We start from the raw sequence: 20,303 nt of genomic DNA on the forward strand, positions 1-20,303 counted from the left end.
CTGGGCTCTCAGTAATGTTCCTTTCATCTATTTGTCTGTAGTTGTGCCAGTAACATGATTAAGATAGCTTTGTAATATAGTTGGAAATCAGAAACTGTGATGTCTTTGTGATGTGCTTTGTTGTTTCTCGAGATTGCTTTGGCTACTCAGGACCCTTATGGTTCTTTATGTAATTTAGGATTATTTTTCAGTGAAAAATGCCACCAAAATTTTGATAGGGATTGCATTAGTTCTATAAATGGCATTGCAATATAGACATTTTAACAATATTAACACTTCCAGTTCATGAATATGGGATATCTTTTCATTTACTCATGTCTTCAATTTCCCTCATCAATGTCTTATCCTTCTCAGTGTATGGATGTTTCACTTCCTTGGTTAAATTTATTCCTAAATATTTTATTGGTTTTGATGTTATTGTAAATGAGATTGTTTTAATTTTTTTTCAGATAGTTCATCGTTGGTGTATAGAAATACAACTGATTTTTGTATATTGATTTTGTATTCTGAATCTTTACTGAATTTATTTGTTCTAGCAGTTTTTTCTTGTTGTCTTTATGATGTTCTACATACAAGATCGTATCATTAGCAAACAGACAATTTTACTTCTTCCTTTCTGATTTGATGCATTTTATATGTTTTTCTTGCCTACTTCCTCTGGCTAGGTCTGCCAGTACTATGTTTTAATACAAGTGGTGAGAATTGGCATCATTGTGTTCATCCTGATCTTAAAGGGAAAGCTTTCAACCTTTCACTGATGAGTATGATGTTACCTCTGGGTTTGTAACATGTGACTGTATTAGGTTGAGATATGTTCCTTCTATATCCAATTTGTGAGAGTTTTTATCATGACAGGATGGTAAAGTTTGTAAAATGCTTTCCTGCATCTGTTGAGATGATCATATGATTTTAAACTTTCAATCTATTAAAATAGTGTATTACATTTATTGATTTCTTTATGTCGAACCAACTTTTCATTCCAGGGATAAAGTCCAGTTGATCATGGTGTATGATCCTTTTAATGTGCTGTTTAATTTGTTTTACTAATGTTTTGTTGAGAACTTTTTCATTTACATTCAACAGGGATATTGACCTGTATTTCCTTTTATTGTAGTATCCTTATTTAGCTTTGGTAACAGGGTAATGATAGTCTTGTAAAATGTGTTTGGGAGTGTTCCCTCCTTTTCAAATTTTGCGAAGAATGTTAGAGGGATTTGTGTTAATTATTCTTTAAATGTTTGGTAGAATTCACCAGTGAAGCCATCTGGTCCTGGGATTTTCATTGTGGGAAGTTTCTGATTACTGATTCAATATACTTGTTATTGGTCTACTCAGGTTTCCTATTTCTTCATGATTTAGTCTTGGTACGTTGTATATTTCTAGGAATTTATCCATTTCTTCTAGGTTATCCAATAATCTAAAAGTGTATAATGTTTCTAGGCAGTATAATTTTACATAGTAATCTCTTACCATGCGTTCATGTGGAATCATATATAATGTGTTCTCTTTCATTTACAATTTTGTTTATCCAAGTCCTCTCTTTTCCTTGGTGGTTCTAGTTAAAAATTGTCACTTTTGTTTATCTTTTAAAAAACCCAGCTCTTAGTTTTGTTGATCTTGTATAATGTTTTTCTATTCTCTCCTTCATATATTTCTGCTCTGATCTTTATTATTTCCTTCCTTCTGCTAACTTTGGGCTTTATCTTCCTATTTCCTTAATGTGTACGTGTTAGTTATTTTCTTTTCTCTTAATAGAGGCATTTATCTCTGTAAATTTCCCTATTAGCACTGTTTTTGCTGAATTCCATGTCTTTTGGTATGTTGTCTTTCTATTTTTGTTTCTTTCAAGATAATTTTTGATTTCTCTTTGGATATCATCTTTGAACCATTGGTTGTTCAGGAGTGTGTTTAATTTGCACATATTTGTAAATTTTCCAGCTTTCCCCTGTTACTGATAATTACTTTTATATCATTGTGGTCAGAAAAGATAACTGATAAGATCTCAACCTTTTAAAATGTTCTAAAACTTGTTTTGTGACTTAACATATGATGTATCCTGAAGAATGTTCTTTGTGCACATAAGAAGAATGTGTATTCTACTGCTATTGGATGGCATGTGCTGTATATGTCTGTTAGGTCCATATGGTCTAAAATGTAGTTCAAGTGCAATATTTCCTTATTGATTTTCTCTCTGGACAATCTATCCATTCTTGAAAGCGGCATATTGAAGTCCCCTACTATTACATTTTGTTGTCTACTACTGCCTTCAGATCTGTTAGTATTTGCATAATATATTTAGGTGCTTTGATGTTGGGGGCGTATATATTTACAATTGTTATATCCTTTTGATAAATTGACCCTTTAACATTATATAATGACTTTGTTTGTCTCTTTTTACCAATTTTAGCTTCAAGTCTTTTTTTTTCTGATATAAGTATAGTTATCCCTTCTCTCTTTTGTTAACAATTTGCATAGACTTTTTCCATCTCCTCATTTTCAGCCTATGTGTTCTTAAGGGCGAAGTGCATCTCATTTAGGCAGTATATAGTGGTTCTTGTTTTTTTATTTGCCACTTTATGTCTTTTGATTGGAGAATTTAATTCATTTACATTAAAGTAATTATTGATAGTAAGACTTACTAATATCATCTTATTAATTATTTTCTGGATATTTTATAGTTCCTTTGTTCCTTGCTTCCTCACTTGCTGTTTTCCTTTGTGAATTGATTATTTTCTGTGGTTGTATTTCCATCTTTTTATCATGTTTGTATCTACTATAGGTTTTTGATTTGTGGTTAACCCGAAGCTTCCTTGAAACATCTTTGTGATATAAGTCTGTATTAAGCTCATGTCTTTGGTTGCATACAAAAACTCTACCCTTTTACTATGCATGCAAATTAAGTTTTTATAGCACAAATTACATTTTTATATTGTGTATTCATTAACTAATTATTATAGCTAGAGCTATGTTTAATATTTTTGTCCTTTAAGCTTTATACTAGATTCCTGTGGTTAACATAACACCATATTACAGTATTAGAGTATTCTAAATCTGCCTACATACTGAGATTTACCAGTTTTGTTATATATTTTCATATGTTTTCATGTTACTAATTAGTATATTTTTTCAGCTTAAAGAACTCCTCTCAGCATTTCTTGTAAGGCAGACCTAGTGGCACTTAACTCCCTCAACTTTTATTTCTTTCAAAAGTCTTTATCTTGGCTTCATCTGAAGGAAAACTTTGCTGGTAAAGTATTTTTTTTTGTTGGTAGTATTTTTCTTTCAGCACTTTGAATACAGGCACACCTTGGAGATACTGTGGGTTTGGTTCCAGATCATTGCAACAAAATGAATATTGCAAAGTGAGTCACACAAAGTTTTACATTTCCCAGCACATATAAAATTTATGTTTACTCTACAGTATAGTCTATTAAGTGTGCAATAGCATTATGTCTAAAAAAGACAATGCACACACCTTAATTAAAAATTACTTCATTGCTAAAAATTTACTTTTTAAATTTACTTTTTAAAAGTAAATTTACCATTTACTTTGCCATTACATTCACAATGACAGGTGACAGGGTCAGAGCCAGACCCATAAGCAGCTGCAGAGGCCCTGGCTGTTGGCATGTTCTCCTGTGGTTGTACGTTCTCCACATGAGTGCATGAACAACAGTGGAGGAGAAAAGGGAGTCAGGCCAGGAATGTTCAACTGCACTGCTGGAGGGGCTGGCTGCAGGTAAGTCAGGCCAGTGACAGGAGACAGGAGTGGGTCCTGGTCCACAAGTAGCTCTGGGGGCTCTGGCTGTTGGCATCTACTACTGTGGCCGCATCTCTTAGCTTGGGCACAGAGAAATGGAGGTCATGTGCTGGGGTTTGCGCATCAGTTAGGCAGGTGCATAGGGGAAGGGGCTAGTTGTAGATGATCCCAGTGGTGCAGGCCAGTGGCTGGAGACAGGGCTGAATCCAGACCCACATGCAGCTGTGGTGGCCTTGGCTGTCAGTGTACACATCCATGACTTGAGATATCATAGGCATGCATAGCAGTAGAGGCTGGTGATGAAAATCAAGCTGGTGGCATTCAAGTGACCAGCTGGAGGTGGGGGCTGGTCCCAAGTGCACACTCCCAGTGCTGGGTGCTAGCTGTGGAGGCATAGGCTGGTGTCTTGCACTCGCACAGCGCAGAGACTCGGGCTAGCTACCTGTGTGGATCCCAGGTAGGGGAGAGAGTGGGCAGGGACTCAGGTGGCTGATGTCTGGAACGTGGATATCTGGGGGTGGGGGAGTGAAACTTGTGTGGGATGCACAGCAACTATGCTGCCCACTGGCTGCTTCATCGTGAAAGCAGTTGGGGTTCTCTGCACAACAGGTCATTGGAATTAGAGTGGCTCCCCCCATGTGTCTGATACTGGTAGCCTCTGTTCTTCCTTTTTCCTTAGTGTTTCTCTACATCTTAGCTTTGCTGGTCTCTGGGTGGGGTCAAACAAAAGTGGCTCCTTTGGTATTGCCGCAAAAGGCTAGGGAGGCTGGCCACTCACCCCACTTTCCCTTTCTTTGCAAGAGGAACCCTTTCTATCTGGAGAATTTCCTCTTGGCATTAAGCTGTGCTGGCCTGGGGGTGGGATGATGTAGGCAAAATTAAGCTTTTTTGTGCAGTTCCTCCAGGAATTTTTGTTCCACTGCATTGTTAAAGTTTCTTGAGTAGACTCCTGATGTCTCCTAGAGCTGTTTTTGTTCATAGTTGATCTTTTGAGGGGTTGAAGGTTGGGAGCTCCTACTTCACTATCTTAGTGACATCTGTCCCCTAAATTAATTTTCTTACTTTCCTTCAACCTCTATGTTTCCTTGGTTGGGGGTACATGTATGATTTGTTTTGCCTTCTATAATGTTTTGGAAAGCCAGTTTTTTTGAAAGCTAGTGTGTTTTGCAATTATGACATATAGTCACCATCTCAATTATTGAGGTCTCACCTCTACTATTGGAAAGATATATTCTGTTAAAAATTGACCAATAAGATACTACTAATAACATTTAACGTTTGTTGAGTGCTAGTTATTATGTTTCGATCTAAAGACTGTACACAGATCATCAGACTGAATCTTACCACAGTCCTGTGAGTTAGGGGATATTATTTCCCTTGTTTAAAATGAGTAAATTGAGCTTAGAGAGGCTAACTAACTTGCCTAAATTCACACAACTAATAATGGAGCAATGAACCTCAGTCCTGTTATCAAAATAATTCAGTTATAATCTCTAACTGTATCCAAATTTTCACAAAAATTCAGCCTTTGGGATTTTGAGTACATTTTCAATTATTTTTGACAGATACTTTCAAGAGTACAGACAAAAATAAAAACATTATATAATGCCACCATTTTGTTCCTGATGAACTAGAAAGAACATGGAGTAGAACATGAATGGCCCTTACCTTCTACAGGTGGAAAAATAGTTCACATCAACATGGAAAATAACAATTTATTATAACAGCAAGAGCCCTGCCTTTTCTTTAATTAGACTCATCGTATCTATAATATACTATGTATCTAAATGCTTAATGTTCTTAGTGTAATGGAATAGTTGAGTGAATGTCTATGCAGACTGTTGTTTTTCCTGAGTGGAATGTATGAATATATTTAACTACTGATTTTACTTTCTTATACAATAGAAGCAGATTATCAACCTGAGTTTTAGTTGTATTAATAATATACAGCAATCATCAGTAGATATCAGTGGGGAAGCCCTGTCTTACTTAATTATTGTGTCACTACAGTCTGGTATGTCACACATACTTGATGTTCTACAAATGTTCTGTGAATGGATGAGTTAAATATTGCTAATTTGGATAGGTAATAAAAAAATTTTCTTCCTTGAATTTACTATGCATTGTCACATTTGGTTGGCATCAATTCCACTGTTCTCTCTGCTTGAAATTCTATTTTTATTTCTCCATCAAGAAAAATTTACATCCCTTAGTAGACTTCTCAATAATTCTTCTTATCTGCCCTTACTAAATTATTTTTTTCAAATTTTAACTCTTTATTGACAATACATTAGACATCTTTCCTAATAATTTACCCAGAAACAAATACTTACAGTTTTTTAAATAACTGGCCTTGGGTTATGGGGCTTTGTAAAAATTGATGTATAATTCATATATAAAATATTTTTTCAGGTACACAATGTAGTGATTCAATATTTGTATACATTGTGAAATGATCACCTCAGTAAGTCTAGTTAACATTCAATGCCATACATAGATACAAAATTTGTTTTATCTTGTGATGAGAATTTTAGGATTTATTCTCCTAGCAACTTTTACAACTTTCAAATATGTAATATAGTGTTATTAATTATAGTCACTATGCTGTATATTACATCCCCATGACTTATTTTATAACTGAAAGTGTGTACCTTTTAACATCCTTCATATATTTTGTCCCCCTCCCCACAGCTTTGGAAACCACTGATCTGTTCTCTGTATCTATGAGCTTAGTATTTCTTTTTTTTTACTCTTCCATATAAAAGTGAGAACCTATGTTATTTGTATTTCTCTGATATTTCATTTAGCATAATGCCTTCAAGTTCTGTCTATGTTGTCACAAATGGCAGGATTACATTTTTTCATGGCTGAACAGTATTCATTCTTTAACCATTCAACCATCGATAGACACTAAGACTGTTTCCATATCTTGGTTACTGTAAACAATGGCACGATGAACATGGAGTGCATATATCTTTTCGAGTCAGTGTTTTCACCTTCTTTGGATAAACACACAGAAGTGGAATTGCTGGATTATATGGTAGCTTTATTTTCAGTCCTTTGAGGTTTATTCCACATCCTTGTCATCACTTGTTATTTGTTGTCTTTTTAATGATAGACACCTGAAAGGTGTGAGGTGATATTTCATTGGGCTTTGATTTGTATGTCCCTGATGGCTAGTGAAGTTGAATATCTTTTCATATAGCTGTTAGCCATCTGTATGTCTTCTTTGGAAAAACTTTTACTCCAGTCAACTGATCATTTTTAAATAAGGTTATTTGGGGTTTTTTGATGTTGGCTTCTATGAGCTCTCTGTTTATTTTGGATATTAACCCCTTATTAGATGTATGATTTGCAAATATTATCTCCCATTCAGTAAGTTGCCTTTTCATTTTGTTGATGGTTTCCTTTGATGTGCAGAAGCTTTTTAGTTTGATATAATTCCCCTTGTTTATTTTTGCCACTTTTATCCTTGCTTTTGGTGTCAAATCCAAAAATTCATCACTAAGACCAACGTCGGGGTTACTGCGTATGTTTTCTTCTAGGAATTTTATGGTTTCAGGTCTTATGTTCAAGTCTTTAATCCATTTTAAGTTAATTCTTATATATTATGTAAGAGTCCAGTTTTATTCTTTTACATGTGGCTGTCCAGTTTTTGAAAGCCATTTATTGAAGAGACTGTCTTTTCCCCATTACATATTCTTGGCTCCTATGTTGTTAATTGACCATATATGCATGAGTTTCTTTTGGGCTCTCTATTCTGTTTCACCAATCTATGTTTTCTTTTATGACAATACCATACTGTTTTGATAACTATAGTTTTGTACTATAGTTTAAGCTTAGGGTGTGTGATGCTTCCAGTTTTGTTCTTTCTAAAGATTGCTTTGACTATTTGGGTGTTTTGGAGTTCCATACAAATTTTAGAATTGCCTTTTCTATTTCTGTGAAAATGACATTGGAATTTTGATAGGGATTTCACTGAATCTGTAAATTGCATAGTATGGACAGTTCAACAATATTAATTCTTCTAATTCATGAGTGTGGATTATCTTTCCATCTGTTTGAGTCTTCTTTAATTTATTTCATCATTATAATTTTTAGTATGTAGGTCTTTAACCTCCATGGTTAAATTATTTCAAGATATTTTATTCTTTATACTGCAATTGTAAATGGGAGTTTTATATTAATTTCTTTTTCTAATACTTTGTTGTAGAGTATAGAAATGCAACAAATTTTTGCGTGTTGATTTTTTATCCTGCAGCTTTACTGAATTTAGTCCTAACAGCTTTTAGGATATTTTAAATATATAATATTATATCATCCTCAAACAGCAACAGTTTTACTTCTTCCTTTCAAATTCGGATGCCTTCTTTCTTTTTCTTGCCTAGTTGCTCTGGCTAGAACTTCCAACACTATGTTGAATAAAGTGGCCAGAGTGGGCACCCTTGTCTTCTTTCTGTTCTTAGAGGAAAAGCTTCTAGCTTTTCACTACTGAGTATGATGTTAGCTGTGGGCTTGTTATATATGGCGTTTATATGTTAAGATATGTTCACTCTATACCCACTTTGTTGAGAGATTTTATTACAAATGGATGTTGAATTTTGTCAAATGCTTTTTCTGCATCTATTGAGACAATACGATTTTTATCTTTCATTTTGTTAATGTGGTGTATCACACTGATTGATTTGTAGATATTTTTACATCCTTGAAACTTTGAAATAAATTCCACATGACCATGGTGTGTGACCCTTTTAATGTATTGCTGAACTCAATTTGCTAATATCTTGTTGAGGATTTTTGCACCTATGTTCTTCAGGGATACTGGCCTGTAATTTTCTTTTCTAGTAGTGTCCTTGCCTTATTTTGGTATCAGGGTAATACTGGCTTCCAAAAATTAGTTTGGAAGTGTTTCCTTCTCTTCTATTTCTTATTTTTGGAAGCATTTGAGAAGGATTGGTATTCTGTGAACATTTCATAGAATTCACCATTGCAGCCATCTGGTCCTGGACTATTTTTTTTTTTTGAATTTTTATTTTTAATACAGCAGGTTCTTATTAGTTATCTATTTTCTACATATTAGTGTATATATGTCAATCCCAATCTCCCAATTCATACCACCACCACCACCCCCAACCTCCCGCTTTTCCCCCTGTGTGTCCATACGTTTGTTCTCTACATCTGTGTCTCCATTTCTGCCTTGCAAACTGGTTCATCCATACCATTTTTCTAGATTCCACATATATGTATTAATACACGATATTTGTTTTTCCCTTTCTGACTTACTTCATTCTGTATGACAGTCTCTAGGTCCATCCATGTTTCTACAAATGACCCAATTTCATTCCTTTTTATGGCTGAGTAATATTCCATTGTATATATGTAACACATCTTCTTATCCATTCATCTGTCGATGGACATTTAGGTTGCTTCCATGACCTGGCTATTGTAAATAGTGCTGCAGTGAACATTGGGGTGCATCTGTCTTTTTCAATTATGGTTTTCTCTGGGTATATGTTCGTGGTCCTGGACTTTTGTTTGTTGGGAGGTTTTTGCTTAATGATTCAATCTCTTTTCTACTAATCAGTCTGTTCAGATGTTCTATTTCTTCATGATTCAGACTTTGTGGCTTGTATGTTTCTAGGAATTTACCATTTCTTCTAAGTTGCCTATTCATTGGCCCATAATTGTTTATAATAGTTACTCTTTTACCAAATATATTTGTAGATGTTTATTAAGAAATTCAGTGACGGCTCCCCTGGTGGCACAATGGTTAAGAATCTGCCTGCCAATGCAGGGGACATGGGTTTGAGCCCTGGTCCAGGAAGATCCCACATGCTGTGGATCAACTAAGCCCATGTGCCACACCTATTGAGCCTGTGCTCTATGGCCTGCGAGCCACAACTACTGAAGCCTGTGTGCCTAGAGCCCATGCTCCACAACAAGAGAAGCCACTGCAATGCGAAGCCCCCACACCGCAACAAAGACCCAACACAGCCAAAAATAAATAAATTAAGAAAAAAAGAAATTCACTAAATATTTATTTCATGAATTTTTCTAGGTTGACATATCTTTATTTTTATTAATATTAATAAACAGAGTATTATCTGGTAAATAATATTTGATATGATTTTTATATGCATATGTATATAATACTTGATGTTCAAATGCATATAAAATACATAATATTCCAGGGCAAGTGCAGTCTTTAAACTTTTTATTTTACTCAAAATAATTTTCACAATTTCTCAAGCTTAGAGTATTAGGTAAAAACTAAGAGTGCCCTTGCTTTTCTGATTATTAGATCACCTCTTACCTTTCTTGAAATTCCTTACTTGTGCTAACTTTTGTTCAATGAAACACTCCTTCCCTGGTTATAATTTTACCTTCCAGGCTAGCTCTTTTGCAGGTAGCATCTTAACTCAATTCCAGCTACACTGTAATAACTACTCCCACTATTATACAATCAGGAAATATTTATTGAGTGTCTACTATGAGCCAGGCATTAGCACTCTCTACAATTAGAAATATCAGTGAATAAAACAGACAACAGCCCCTGCCCTCCTGGTGTCTCTCTTCAATAAAAATAGTATATTTATAAATTATATAACTATAAATTATGTTAGAAAATAATTATTATTAATATATTTCCTTTTAATTTCTTATTCTAATGTTGCAAATTTACTTCTTTTGTGAGCATTTTTTATTGATAATATTAAAATGCCTTGATCTCCCCTTTATTGAAATTTGGTTTTAGTCATTATCTGAAACAAATTTTTGACATTTATTTCTGGGCCTACAAATTGTTTTCTCAAAAACACTGAAGTTCATTGTTTATGTTTATATTTATAAAAATACATGATGGGGGTCAAAGCAAATCAGGTCAAATTCCAGTTCTCTAGGGCAAATTATTTAATATCTTTACTTCAATTTTCTCATCCTTAAAATGGAGATGACATTGTTACAAGACTAGTCACCACATCATAGATTTTATGAGGAGCAAAAGAAACAGTGCATATTAAGTGGATATTTAGTTATCTTAAGCTATCACTCATTATTTTTCTTTGAAATGTGATAAATCTGGAATCAGAATCTTGCTCTTATCTTTCCTAGTTGCATGACCTTGGGCAAAATATTTAATCTCTTAGAATTTCACTTTCTTTATCTGTATTTAAGAAATATGTAAAAATATTGGCTTTTTAAAAGTACTGACTAAAATAACATATGTAAAATGCCTAGCAGTGCTTGCCATATAGTACACTCTCAATAATTTAAGTTAATCTTTCTGAGGTTCAGAGTGAATATCTGTGATTTCAAATGAGAAACAAATAAAACTATATATCCTTCTATCAAAATATGGTTAATAATTATTCTAGTCCTTGGGTCTTCCCTGGTGGTGCAGTGGTTAAGAATCCATCTGCCAATGCAAGGAACACAGGTTCAAGCCCTGGTCCAGGAAGATCCCACATGCCACGGACCAACTAAGCCTGTGTGCCACAACTATTGAGTCTGTACTCTAGAGCCCGCGAGCCACAACTACTGAAGCCCCTGCACCTAGAGCCCATGCTCCACACCAAGACAAGCCACCTCAATGAGAAGCCTACACAGCTCAATGAAGAGTAGCCCCCACTCACTGCAACTAGAGAAAGCCTGCGCACAGCAACAAAGACCCAACGCAGTCAAAAATAATAAATAAAATAAAATTATTGAAAATAATAATAATTTTTCTAGTCCAAACCTTTGAGCTTTTGAGAAACTACAACCTAATATGATACTTCACTTCTAATCAATGTAGTACTTTGTGTATTGTAAAAACCAATTGTTTCAGACAGATCTGTTAAAAAAATGTTTAACACTTATCAGATGTCAAGTAAAGAATTAGGCCTTCATTTTGAATATAATATTATATATGTAATTAAAACAAAGACAATATTTCAATATTATATTTTAAGTGCTATGATATCAAGATAGAGATATGAGTGGCATTATCATAGCAGCAGCAGATTGTATAGTATAGTATAGTATGGAGCACAGAGAAGTTTGGGACGATGCCGGGGTTGAAACTCAGAAATATGAAAGAATAAGAATTCTGTATTTGGAAAGGGGTTACAGGCTGAGAATGGGCTAACGCATGGGACAGGAAGCACCCTGGCAAGTTCAGGGAACTATAAGAAGCCCTATATTCCTAGACATTGAAGTATGAGCTATGAGTTAAAAAGAGGACTTTGGGGATGCAGACTAGGGATTTGGGTCTTATACTAACAAGCTCTGACAATGGCTTTAAAGTTCCTTAGCAGAAACAGAGTCATTAAGGATTTAGTGGTTGGGGAGAGAATAGTCACAGCCCTGTTTCTCCCCAACTCTTTGTTCAAAACAATCCTCTTTTAGATGCTTTACACTTCAAAGTTCTCTTGAAATGCATTCATTCATTTAATTAACAAATATTTATTAAGTAGCTGTCATATAACTGGCACTGTTCTAAGCACGGGGGATTAAACAATGACCAAAACAGACAAAAATATCTGTCTTCATGGAGCTTATACTTTAGGGAGAGGAAGACTATCACTAATCAAGATAAATAAGTAACATAGAAAATATTTAATAAGATAATTGGAACTAAGATGGGCAATAAAATGGAGAGGAGAGGGCTTCCCTGGTGGCGCAGTGGTGGAGAGTCGGCCTGCCGATGCAGGGGACATGGGTTCGTGCCCCGGTCCGGGAAGATCCCACATGCTGCAGAGCGGCTAGGCCCGTGAGCCATGGCTGCTGAGCCTGCACGTCCGTAGCCTGTGCTCTGCAAAGGGAGAGGCCACAGCAGTGAGAGGCCTGCGTACTGCAAATAATAATAATAATAATAAATTTTAAAAAATGGAGAGGAGAGAGTGAATGTGTGTGAGTTTTGGAAATTTAGAAAGGGTTACCAGGAAAGGCTTAGTTTTAAAAAGTGAAAAAGTGATATTTAAAGAAGGCTATGAAAGAGGTTAGCATAAAGAATTCTTTGAACTAATATTATAAACCTTATTTTATATAACCTGAGCTTAATGTGTCATTTTAGCAGATGAATATGAATAAACTTTTAGCTAAAATGGATCAGCCTGGCTGAAGCATGTAAAACAGATTTAAGTTAGGCAAGATTCTAAGTAACAACATTCATTCATAGGTTGCTAAGTAATAAATAAGTTCACCTGGAGAGTTAGTGGTAAGTTATAGCAGAAGTCATAGGGAAAAGAGCAGTGGCAAGGAAGGCAAGTCAGATAAAGAAATCTTTAAAAAATAAAATTGGCACAACTTTGTAATAAAATGCATGGAGATGGTTGATAAAGCATGAAAGCTAGGATAACTCACAGATTCCTGGGTGACATTATAGGGTACAGATTTTAGCAAAGGAAGCCTTGAAAGTAATATAACAAAACTGTTAGCTTCGTGAAAGTTCAGCTCACCAGCTCTTTAGTATCTGGTTCTGTAATATATTCCCTAGTGCCTGGCATTACACCTGCCATATAGGAATTCAGTTAATATTTGTTCAATCATTGAATGAATATATTGTGTTAAATTTAAAGTAATTGTGACTCCAAGGAATTAGATAAGTTGGGTGCTAGGGATGAGTCCTGGAGTGAATGTATCGATTTGGAAGTGGCAGTGGTAAACTCAGAGTGGTAGTTAAAGCCAAGAAAGTGAACAGAATCGCAAAGGCAAATGTGTTTACAGAGATCAGCAGATTTAGATTGATGGAACACAGGAGAAACACAGGAATACATGCACTAACAGGGTGGGGAAAGAATAGCACATATAATACCCTTCATTCCCTTAGTTTAAACTTCACTGTTGTTAGCAGTTTGTGACACCTTCCACCTCTTTCTCTCTCATTCACTCAACTGCTGACATTACGTCCCATCATTCTTGGAAACTGGCATGCGTTTAAAAGAACACAGACACATAACCACGATCAAAGTCAATATATTAATATCAATACACTAAAATCATCTAGTCCGCAGCTTCCATTTAGAAATAACCAATTGTTCCAATAATGTCTTTTCCTTTTATTTTATTTTATTTTTTTTTGCGGTACGCGGGCCTCTCACTGTTGTGGCCTCTCCCATTGCAGAGCACAGGCTCCGGGCATGCAGGCTTAGCGGCCATGGCTCACGGGCCCAGCCACTCCGCGGCATGTGGGATCTTCCTGGACCGGGGCACGAACCTGTGTCCCCTGCATCGAGAGGCGGACTCTCAACCACTGTGCCACCAGGGAAGACCCCAATAATGTCTTTTATAACAAAGATTCCAGTCCAGGATGATACAATATGCTTGTCATGTCTGTTTAGTGTCCTTCAATTTGAAAGAATTCCTCCATTTTCCCTTGACTTGCATGATCTTGGCATTTTTTTATTCTAAAATAAATGTTTATCAAAAAATCATGCAATCTAACAAGTAGACCAATTAGTTGTTAATAAACAAGGTTTCCCTCCCACCTAAAAAAAGGTTGTTTTAGAGAAACAACCTAAAATATTTCCAGGAGAAATAGGGTGTTTGGTGGGGCATCTGAGCTGCAGGTGGCCCTTCAGGGTTCTTACCACTTTAGTTTGGAAATGTCTCTGTAAGAAAACTTTAAAACAAATACATGCCAATTATTTTGTAGAGATGTCCTCAATTGTTTAGGTTTGTATGTATTTTTCTCAGAATTAGATTCCATTGGCCAGGTATCCTGAAAAATAGCAGCTGTGGAAAATATTCTTTTTTAAAAAATAGGTGAAGTCATAAATTTATAGCATAAAATTATACATTTTAAAGGGAGCAATGTCTGTCTGCCACTTGTTCCTTCTCAGAGTCCCATAATACATATGTTGGTGCATTTAATGGTTTCCCACAGGCCATTGATCCTGTGTTTTTTTCTTCTTTCTGCTCAATGGTCTGAACTTCAAGTTCACTGATTTATCTTTTCTGCCTCCTTACATCTGCTGTTGAAGTTTTCTGGTGAATTTTTACTTCAGTTATTGTACTTCTCAGCCCCAGGATTTCTATGTTCTTCCTTTTTATAATTGCTCTCATTTTATTGATATTTGTATTGACATTCATTTTCTTCATATATTCTTTTCCTAATTTCCTTTAGTTCTTTGTCCATGGTTTTCTTAAGCTTTTTGCAAAGCCTGCATTCCCTGTTATGTGTGGTCACTGAATTCTCAGTTATCTCGGGGATCAGCCAGTGACCTGACAGGGATTCACTTAAATGTCTTGAGCTAAAAGAGAGAGAGAGAGAAAAGTGCTACTTTACTTGGCCTCAGCCGTTTGGTCACGAGCTGGGCATTCATTCAATGCTAAGCCAGTCCACCTACACTCTTTTTCTCTTTGTGAGACTTTTCAGTTTTGTCTTGACCTCTCCCTTGCATGGAGACTACAGACCCACCGAAGGCAAAAGCTGTGGGTCCTCTCAGGTCTTTTCTGAGCATATCTGGACCTGGGCATGTGCATTGTGTTTCCTCTTACCCCAGTGTATGTGGAGGCCCTGTGAGCTCTTATTCCCTCAAGGGACTTCCCAATCTACCTTGTCCTTCTTGGGCTTTTAATTCACTGTGCCACTTTCCCTGCTTGCTCTCACTAATTAGGTGGACACAGACAGTATATATACTTAAGTATTTCAACAGCTGTGGCTGCCTGGAAAGCCTGCCTGAGAAGTCTGGAGAGGAAGGGACAAAAAAAAGGCCAGCCTCAATGGAATTTTACTTGGCCTTAAAAAAGAATGAAATAATGCCATTTGCAGCAACATGGATGGACCTAGAGATTGTCATGCTGAATGAGGCAAATCAGACAGAGAAAGACAAATATCATATGATATCACTTTGTATGTGGAATCTAAAAAAATGGAACAAATGAACTTATTTACAAAACAGGAATAGGGTCACAGACATAGAAAACAATCTTATGGTTACCGGGGGGAAAGGGGCAGAGGGATAAATTGGGAGATTGGGATTGACATATTCACACTACTATATATATATAAAATAGATAACTAATCAGAACCTACTGTATAGCACATGGAACTCTACTCAATACTCTGTAATGACCTATATGGGCAAAGAATCTAAAAAAGAGTGTTTATATGTATATTTTTAACTGATTCACCTTGCTGTACGGCAGAAACTAAGACAACATTGTAAATCAACTATACTCCAAAAAAAATTAAAACAAAATAAAACAAACAAACCAAAAAACCCAAAGGCTAGCCTCTGTGCTGATTCCTGAGGGAATTACAAACATATAAAAATGCACATGGTCAAGGTTAGCCCTCTGGAACCAGCAACCTGCCCCAGGGAAGCTGGCTAGTATCCCATGTTTACCATGAGCATGATGGGGAATGGAAGATGGGAGGTGAGTGAAAATACCACAGCAATCTCTTACTAAAAGTCAGCTGCCCTTTTCTTCAGTAAGCAGCCCTCTGGTTGATGAAAGTTTTGGATTTGTTTCCAGATTAAAAAAAAAATGATTCTTTCAGTCTTTGTGAGTTTATAAATGTTTTAGTGGAAGGGCTGGTCCTTTGAATGCCCTATTCTTTCATTCTCCATGACGTCACTCCTATAGAAAATATTCTTGTCTATACATGTTTTTATTGTTTATATGTTATGTTTAATGTTTCTCAACATACATGAAACTCAACTTTAATAGAAATTCAATTATGATTCTATTTCTTTTTTACATACATTTTTATATTTTCATTTATGAAGTATCATTTGCCTTTTTGACATTAAATCTCTTCATACTCTTCATGCTTTGCATAATTGATTGCTTGTTTTATTCCTCTTCATTGATATTTAGGTTTAATATCTTGGTGTAGAGTCCAAGGTATGAGTCGCTTCCACAATGATCTACAGTGTTGGAATCGGTAAGCACCAATTTAAATTACTTACAAATATTCAAGCATTGTGGAAGTGGCATTGATACAATCTTGTGAACATTAGCACAACTCCAAGAAGATCCTCATATAATATTTACTTTTACAATTTTAACAAAATCTTCTTTGGTAGATATAAAAATTGGACTATGCCTTTCTATATAACTGATTATGAGAATAGGATGAATAAACATCCCCTAAATTACTGTGCATAGAATTGGAGATTTCTCATTAACATTTATTTTTTACCTTAATGAAAGTTGATATTTTTCCATAATTTCCTGATACAGTAGCTTAATATAGAAAAAATGTTTTTTAACTTTAATTCTGAATGAAACTGTTCAAATTAGAAAAGAAATGCGTTTAGTTAATTTAATTGACTACAACCAACCATTACCTCAACCATGTGGTCACCAATAAAATTACCCTGGAGGAATTAGTTCAAGCAATGATGCTTATTATCATCTACATGTTATTGCTCACTTTAACATACACCTGGCCCAAGTAACCATATAATATAAGGATTCAATTTAGAGACTTGGATTCTAAATTATATGTTGAGCTAATCAGACCAGACTCCCCTTTTAATGGAAATAATAAATGATGGGTGTTATAATTTCATTACAGAAGAACATTTTTGGATTAGTTGGATTGAGATAACAGAGTTTTCACTAAATTCTTGAATTCTATTTTTTCTTTTCATTTCTATGTAATTTATACTTTATAACTGCATCTAACTCTATGGTTTTCTTAAAATTATCTGAAAATATGAAAAATTTTTTTAATCTGTAAAAGTAGCCATGCTTTATACTTCTATCCTCTGCTGTTTCTTCCTGACAGCTGCCAGACGACAGATAGCTGGCCCATTTGGCTTCCACCCCAAGACTTGCTCCTGTCCTTTACTCCGCTGCACCGAGATCTTTTATTAACATCTAACTACAGCAGCCTTATGTCTCTGGACTGCAAATAAGAATTACTCAGGGAGAGGTCTGGAATTTGTTCCATTATATACTGGAATGGGGCCAAAGGATGACTACTTGATTTTTAGTCTAGTGACAGATTTAGTATCTGTCTTCTCAAGAAGCCAAGAGATTTGAAATATGTCCAAAGCCTGTCCTTATTCCCTAAGATCTGAGATATTATTATAACTTGAAATTTCACCCATTATTTTCTGAGTTTGACAATAATTGGTGGTAGTGAATGAGAAGATTATGTGAGAGTTCCCATTGCACCTAAAAAAGAGGGAAAACAAAAAAGGTTCATTTTTCCTTATTTGGTTCATTAAAACAAAAGTCCTTAACCCCAAGGAGAGGAGTTGCAGAAATTATAAATGTTACTGTGAGGTCACTATTAATATTTTCAGATCTGTATTAAAATGGGGAAATTATGTAGATAGGAACCCAGAGTTAAAGAGACAGCCCTCCTAGAGTTTCCTATTCAAAATATATTTACACAATTAATATCTTTACTATATACTAGACACTGTGCTAGGAAAATTATATACATTAATTAATCTATACGCTAACTTTGTAAAGTAGGTTATTTTATTCCACATTTTACACAGGGAAAAGTTGAAGATTATAGATATTAAGGAACTGGCCAAACAACATTCTCATGAACAAATGTTAATAAGGGTAGTGTAGAAATTCTTTATCTTTTTGGTGTGAGTTTTCTCTATCATAGTATCTCTTATAGTAATAAAAGGTGAAATCTGCATCTTCTTTTAGAGATTATGGAGCAAAGGATGTCAGAGTTCGTGGAATTCAGTTATCTCCCTACAAATGAAGCTATTCAGGCCAGAACATATGGATTAGTGTATGGTTTGGATACTGACCAAACAAAAGCCCTGGAAAATTGGAGGTAGTGGTGTCGTCAATACAGAGAAGACACCAGTGGGACAGGAGGAGGCCCAGGGTTAGAAAGTTAGTCCGGTTCAGCAATGACATCCACAGTCTGCCATATGCTCTTCTCTACAAATATAAACCACAGTCTCATATTTTCAATATTTTATAGCATATTATATAAGCTTATTTTTTAAATTAATTTTTATTGGAGTATAGTTGTTTTGCAATGTTGTGTTAGTTTCTAATGTACAGGAAAATTAATTAGCTATATGTATATATATCCCCTCTCTTTTGGATTTCCTTCCCATTTAGATCACCACAGAGCACTGAGTAGAGTTCCTTGTGCTATACAGTAGGTTCTCATCAGTTGCCTATTATATAAGCATATTTGTGATGGTTAATTTTATGTATGAACTTGACTGGGCCATGAGGTATCCAGATATTTGGTCATATCTTATTCTGGATGTTTCTGGATGAGATGAACATTTAAACTGGTAGACTGAGTTTGCTCTGACTAATGTGTGCAGGCCCCAATCAATCAGCTAAAAGATTAAATGGAAAAAAAAGGCTGATCGTCTCCTGAGTGACAGGGGATTTCTTCTACTTGACTGCCTTTGATCTGAAACTGTTTTTTCCTGCCTTTGAACTAGAGCATTGGCTCCTCCAGGGTCTCCATCCTGAAAGCTTTTGCACTAGAACTACACCACTGGCTCTTCTGGTTCCCAGGCCTTCAGACTCAGACCAGAACTGTACCATTGGTTCTCCTGAGTTTCCAGTTTGATACCTCACCCTGTAGGTCTTGGGACATGTGTGTGTGAGTGTATGTGTGTGTGTGTGTGTGTGTGTGTGTGTGTACACAGAACCTCTTGGCTCTGTTTCTCTGGAGAACCCTCATACACATATGATTGTTTACTTTTTCCTATTTTTAGTATGCAGAGTTTTATTTTTGTTATCACTCTGATTTGGGAGAATGTTCTATATTTTAAAATTTAATTCCAGTAAGAAAATGTTATGATAAGGGCAACATTCATAAAACTTATATTTTTCTATGTTAGGCTATATTATGAAATGTGAAGTCAAGGGTGATATGCTTTGATTTTTTTTGGCTTTTGTAAACTATATTAATGCTATATTCCAAGCTACCAGGTATGATCATTAACTATTATGACTTTATAAATTAGCCCTCTTAATAAACCCTATTAATAAATGCTTTGTTTATAAAAAGTAGAAAATACCAAAACTCTTCCTATAGCAATGAACCCCCCATCCAAAAAAATATACCAATAGGAAGCTACTTTGTAAATTTCATCCTTATCTAACCATTGGCCTTACATGATTTTAACTTCAATAAATATCTGATAGCATGACCTTAATGTGTTATTTATGTATCTATATTTCAGGCTATATAATCTGATCTCAAAATCAACCATGTTATAAATAAGCAAACAAATATGTATATGTACATATACAAAACCCGAACATCCTACAGTGAACAAAGAGCATAAATGTAACTGGTTCCCTGAAATTTCCCTTTGACTTAGTTGGCACATTAAACATAAAGGAATTATAAATTCTTTACATAGACATTATTATTTAATAATAGAAAGTATACACATTTGAGAGAGATTTTCTGTAGAATTGCGCATAACTACTACTGTCAATTATAGGCATATTATGCACCAAGCATTTCACTAAGAACTTTGTTATAAGAAATTAGAGCTGACACCCCTACCTGGACTTAATGGCACATTGATCCTTTTAATGACTATTAAAAGGAATTTCAGGACACCAGGGGAGAGACTGCTCAAAGGGTTTCAGC

The sequence above is a fragment of the Leucopleurus acutus genome (assembly GCF_964270905.1).
Source record: "Leucopleurus acutus genome assembly, chromosome: 15".
NCBI classification, from domain to species: domain Eukaryota; kingdom Metazoa; phylum Chordata; class Mammalia; order Artiodactyla; family Delphinidae; genus Leucopleurus; species Leucopleurus acutus.